Raw genomic sequence first — 5,504 nt, forward strand, 5'->3', positions numbered from 1 at the left:
GTCAGTTGCTACTTAAAACCTTTTTCACGTCACGTTGTCTACCATATACAGCTAAAAAGCTAGATTAGTGTGTTGCGGCAGTATGTTTGCTGGCGGCTAGAAACATGAGTGCGGCTGGTGGACATCATTTGCAGAGTCGAACAACTGCAGTTGCCTTTTGTTGTGCTCTAGGCTGACCACGCAGTGGCAGGGATTCAGCACCCGCTTGCCACCGATCCATACTGACGCGATGTACGCTGTTTTTTAATGAGAAGCTTCTTTTAGTGCATTGCACTCTGTTTTGCACAAACGCTGTGCCATGACAAAATCACGACCTCCTTAAGAAGGCGCCCAGGTTGTTCTCGTTAAGGGCAATAGGCACAAGTGTTGCTGTCGTTAACGCATCTGGCCGCCACTAAATTGGAATAGTGGTCAAACTAGTGAGCCTACAAGCATTCCTTATCTGTCACGTAGTGGGCTCCACATAAATAGCAAATTTATGCTTATATTGCTTCGCACCACAAATTTGTGGTGCGAAATTATACACGCGGATATATTTGCAGGCCCAGGGAAACAGCCATGCGTGTCGGGCGACCGGAGCATGGTCTGCAGCTTGCATTTCAAGCTAGAAGACTACAGGGAAGGTGTGAAGATGCGAAAGTTAAAACCATATGCTATACTTTCAATATTCCCGAGGTACCCAGTCCACCTGCAGGAACCACCCAAAAGGAAGCGAAAAGCTGTGAAGAGGAGTGCTGTGCGGGGGCTGTCGGCAAGCAAGCCTCATATAGAGGCCAAGAGAAATAGGCAAGTGTTTTGCCTCAATCTTCTCCATCGGAGGCACACCTGAATTTTGTGTATAATATATGCTTTGTTACCTAACTCGTAAACCGCTTAACATGATTACAAATGAGGTTCTTAATGTTACAGGCCAGACACCTCCAACCCACCCCGATTGCCCTCCATCTGAAACGGCTGACCGACATCGGTGAAACGGCTGACAGACAGACATGGGTGTGCCCGACAGCATTATCGCCCATCAAGTTGCTGAAATGATGACAGAACCATTGTTGCCGCTTTCAGAAAGTCATTCGCAGGCACCACCAATGGACGAGATTCAGGCAAAGGCAGCAGCAAACGCACACAAGGAGGGTCATTCGCAGGCACCACCAATGGGGGTGCCTGATAGTGAATATCCCTCTGTGCTTTCATTTCTGCCTTCACCTGAGTCTGCTAGTTGCTTGCCTGTAACATGTGAGAGGCCCGAGCGTATTAAGTATACCCAAAGCTTCACAAATTCGTCAAAGGCAACCAGGCCATGTGGAGTTCCGACGAGGCTGTCTTTTTCACGAATGACGAATCTTCTGAGGCAAGTGACAAACCTCACCCGGAAATGTCAAAGGCTCCGGAAGAAGCGGGAAAAATTACATGGACAGGTCTCTACTCTGAGACAGCAGGCTAAAGAGGCGGAAGGTTTGATGAAGAAAACGAACGTCAGAATCCTCCAGGTGCAAACTAATCTTTATTTCAACATTATTTTAGAAAAATTCCCATTGTGTGCATATGTCATATTTGCAGAAAAAGGTGGAGGAGAACGATGAAAAAGCACTCTTCCTTCAAGAGCAGCTTGCTTTCCTGAGTAGAAAAAAAAGGACGATGGCGTGAGGAGACAATATGCAAATGTGCTCTTTGGCATGTAAAGTCACCAGCTGGGTACCGCTTTCTTCGGGAGACTGCTGTCTTGACTCTACGAAGTCGCTCTACTCTTAAGCGGTACATTGGTGCATGTACAGGAGAGGTAGTGTCCTCTCTCATCAAGCCGCGCCTCTACGCGGAGGTGAAACTGCACTCCAAGGAGTTAAATAATTTTTTGCCTTCAGGTAAAAATATTGGAGCCATGCTCTTGTAATTCTTCCAGGCAAGCCGTTGGTCTCTAGTAATAATGAGATGTCCCAAAAGCAGTCGGATGCTGTGCATGGATTGGTGGACCTTGGGGGTGCTGAAGTGGACTTTGGCTTAGAAGAGGAACTGGCAACTCACCTGCTCTGTTTCATCTTTGTAGGACTGTCTACCCACTACAGGTATATGGGATATTTGGCTAGTGCCCGTGAGTGTCACGTGGACCTGTGCAGATTGTTTTTAATCCCTCAGAGGAATATCATGTCTTTCACCTGACACTTAGTGCTTTTACAAAGAAATTGCAGGCTCCCTGTAGTGTATTAATTCACGAAATGTTTGACAGGAGAACAGCTTGAGCTCCTTGCTCTCAAAGTGATGACATCAGTTGAAGAAGTTGGCTTTCAGGTGGTGAGGTTAGTTGCTGATAACCTTAGCACTAACTGAAAGTTTTTGCCAGTTTGTCTGGAGGCCGTATACGCCCTGTTGTCACGTAAGTACCTAGTTGCTAAGTAGACTTTTAGTAAAGGTTGCAAAGCCATTTATTACAGATAAATCTTCTCTCAGAACTACAAAATGTGCCTAAAGCAAATGTATACTGTTAACAGTTTCACTGACTGGGCGAACAATACTGACTGATTCGTTCCAGCCACCCTCTCAATCCATATAGGCCACTCTTCCTATCATTTGATTATTACCATGTCATTAAAAATATCAGAAATCAGTTCCTGGACACGAGAAGAATAATGGAGTGTTGATCGTTCCAGACTACCTGAGGTAAAAATGTAGCCTTTTATTGCCTTAGAAATTTACAGTTTAATTTTGCATTTAGTCACAGGAACCTACATGACACACAAGAGAAGCAAGGTGCGTTCAAGCTCGTCAGGTGCTTGAAGAAAAAGCACCTTTGACCAAGTAATTTTGAGAAGATGTCTGTTGCCAGGGCTGTTGCCATCTTTTCTCCTCAGGTAAAGCACGCGTAATCGTTTATTTATAAAAATGATACACATTTCTCACACCTACAATTTGACAATGGTCGACTCGGTCATGATCAACCGGAATATAATTTCATTTTAGGTCACATAATTCCTCAGGTTTCTAGAAAAACATGGACGGCAACTTGGTGTCCATGGATTCGACCGGTGTCTTCCCACCATTGAATTTATGGAGCTTGTCTATAAGTGGTTCACTCTCCCCAATGTCAAAAGTACAACGTTATTCTGGTTGAGGAAAGATCCCTTGAGAATGCCCTTCTGTGGTAAAGATGACGAAGGGTATGCCAGCTGATAAACTGCTCATAATTGCCATTTATCTTGCATTTATGTAAAAGCATGAGTGGCTGCATTTTACTTTAAATGCACGGTTCTGTACATGTTATTGCAGCTTATGTATATGCTAAGCAACACTTTCTAACTGATCACATTATACATAATTTGTTCCTGCAGGCTCACTTGGCTCGAAAATAATGGCCATGCCTATTTCGAGAAATGGAAAAAGGGCGCCGCATACAAGCTGGAGTTCTTTTTCGAGGAAACTGATGAGGCGCTAGGGATCACAACAATGTCAACTGTTCTTTGCACCAGGCATCTCATTGCCCTTGGATTCCGTTTCGTTCTAACTGGAAAGTTCTCAAGCGATGAAGTGGAATCCTTGTTTTTAACTATCCGGCAACTCAACGGGTCAAATGACCAAACTGATGCCCATGCGGCACTGTCGTCGCTTCAGAAGATTTTAGTTACATGCATCATCCATTCATCCCCAAGTGTCAATGTGGGCAGTGTGATAGGCTCCGTTGGGGAGGCAACAAAACTTGCCCCTCAACCTGCGCCAGTGGCAACACCTGAGAAAGACATCAAGAAGCTTCTGCTTCCTCACCTGGCTGCACTGGAGTGCTACCGAAGTGTGTTTTCTTCATTTGATTAGTTATGAACGTCCATTACTCACGCAAGTTTCTGATGAAAATATGCATGTCATGGAGGTAAAGAAAAAAATGTATCCAAAAGGTTTAGTACTTGTGTACAAAGCTGACATGCAGCTGCATCAAAATGCGAAATTTTGAATGGCAGTCATAAGTCCCTTGTCGTTATGGTTGTCTAGTAAACTCAATGGCTGCTACTTTTCGACACATTTATAAATTGATCAGATTAGTTCACTTTGCTTAGATTACGCTACTGCTACAGTGAAGGCAGACCGTATTGTATTACAATATTGGATGTTGCTACTGAATCGTTCATACTAATTGTGCCATTATTCTGTAACACTTCTTCGTCCTCAAAGGTCCATCCCAACAAAGTTTGCGAACGAGCACGCTGGCACCAATTGCTGGCTTCGTTGTAATAGCTGTGGAAGATAACGTGAGCTGTGAAGGCTGCTTGTCAAAGATACAGTCGCCAAAATCGAGCACTATCACAGTTGCTCTGATTGCAGGAGTTGATCGGGGAGGGCTTTCTTATCCCACTTTAGCATTTGTCGGGTTTGTGAGCGTACTTGAAAGTACTGCCTCTAGAGCAGCTGCTGTCCTTGTGAAAGGGCCGCAACCATTGAAGAAGTTTTCTAGCGCTGTGCTTCCTGCACTTATGAAGAATCCTCTGTTTGATTGCAGCATGAATGACAGTGTGTCGCACAAAGTGGCTCTCCTGAATTTACTTCTACGTAAATTCATAGGGCCTTTCTTGGCAAATTTTTCAAATAACTTAACGGAGGCACATGCAAAGAGGAAGCTCCTGAACAAGAAACCTTTGCCAAGAAAAGTTCTGAAAGTTTAAATGTGTTTTTTTGTTCTCGTCCTTGTGAGTTTTAAATCCCATGCACTTTCTTTTAAATCCTATTGCACCACTGCTAAAAGGTATCTGATGCAATTTAAGCACAATTGCTCAGTATCTTCAGAAATGTGAAACATGCTACCGTTTTAAGCGTGAAAGTTAACTGCATTCTGTAGTTCTGAGGTTTTTTTTGCCATAATGGAAGCTTTAGTGTGTTATTTTGACTGATTCTTTCCAATGAAAATGCTTTTCATTGCTGTGTATAATGCTGTTTCTATGTGTGTGTAATATATATATATATATATATATATATATATATATTTGTTTCGTCATAATGCTCTTTGTCTTATTTGCTGTACATGTCAACTTTTGATCTCGATTATGTGCCCTTATCCTGTCCAATCACCAAAGTGTATTTCCAGGAGGCCGGAGCTAGTGAAGCTGGTTCTAAACCTTTTCTTCCAGCAACCACCATCTTCATGATGAAAAATAAAGGAACTACTACTACTACCACTACTACAATTATTATTATTATTATTATTATTATTATTATTATTATTATTATTATTATTCGGTGCGGTCTCATTTGGGAATTTTTCAGGTTCTAGGGCAGTAGTTCATTGCAGTTGGAGCAGGGCTGACTTCAATTCTGCCTTAGTAAGTGGGAAATTGATTCCTGTGTACTTTCTTCAAATGTGATTTTGATTTGTTGTCGACAAATTGCTGGGTGCTAGGTAGTTTGAGCTCGGATATACTTGACTTTTTCCTTAGTCGTATAGCCCGCTTTTAACTTGTACTATTGTACACTGCAGTGTTAGTGTTTGTAGGCTGCGCATACTAATAAAATGTGATTTGCTGATATGAACA

The 5,504-nt window shown here is 42.8% G+C and overlaps 1 non-coding gene across 1 annotated transcript; it reads left to right on the forward strand.

Annotated features, from left to right (window-relative positions):
• The first annotated feature begins 989 nt into the window (after positions 1 to 989).
• Positions 990 to 4,640, forward strand: LOC119448322 (uncharacterized). The gene is made up of 9 exons (XR_007466656.1): positions 990 to 1,487; positions 1,558 to 1,884; positions 1,917 to 2,060; positions 2,184 to 2,368; positions 2,525 to 2,652; positions 2,714 to 2,843; positions 2,953 to 3,149; positions 3,321 to 3,775; positions 4,153 to 4,640. It is a non-coding gene; the product is annotated as an uncharacterized LOC119448322 (transcript).
• Positions 4,641 to 5,504: the final 864 nt, after the last annotated feature.

Source organism: Dermacentor silvarum, chromosome 4 (assembly GCF_013339745.2).
Source record: "Dermacentor silvarum isolate Dsil-2018 chromosome 4, BIME_Dsil_1.4, whole genome shotgun sequence".
Taxonomy (NCBI): domain Eukaryota; kingdom Metazoa; phylum Arthropoda; class Arachnida; order Ixodida; family Ixodidae; genus Dermacentor; species Dermacentor silvarum.